The sequence below is a fragment of the Phalaenopsis equestris genome, unplaced genomic scaffold, assembly GCF_001263595.1.
Source record: "Phalaenopsis equestris unplaced genomic scaffold, ASM126359v1 Scaffold232693, whole genome shotgun sequence".
NCBI classification, from domain to species: domain Eukaryota; kingdom Viridiplantae; phylum Streptophyta; class Magnoliopsida; order Asparagales; family Orchidaceae; genus Phalaenopsis; species Phalaenopsis equestris.
Window position 1 is genome coordinate 112,576 of NW_018250656.1, and position 426 is coordinate 113,001.

Consider the following 426-nt stretch of genomic DNA (forward strand, 5'->3'; position numbering starts at 1 on the left):
CTAAAACAAATGAGGCATCACCAAGATCTTTCATCTCGAAATTAATTGATAGAAATCTCTTGGTTTCGTGCAACATGCCTATATCATTTGTGGCAAGCAGTATGTCGTCCACATACAAAATCAGAAAAATATGCTTTCTCCCACTAAATTTATGATACACACAATCATCAACTGCATTCATTTCAAAACCAAACGATAGAATCACTTGATGAAATTTGTGATACCATTGACGGGAAGCTTGTTTGAGCCCATAAATAGATTTTGTCAGTTTGTAAACCATATTCTTTGGGTCTCCTGACCCAGTTTTCTGGTTGCACCATATAGATCGTTTCATCAATGTCTCCATTGAGAAATGCGGTCTTAACATCCATTTGATGAAGCTCCATATCATAATGAGCAACAAGTGCCATGATTGTTCTAAAAGAG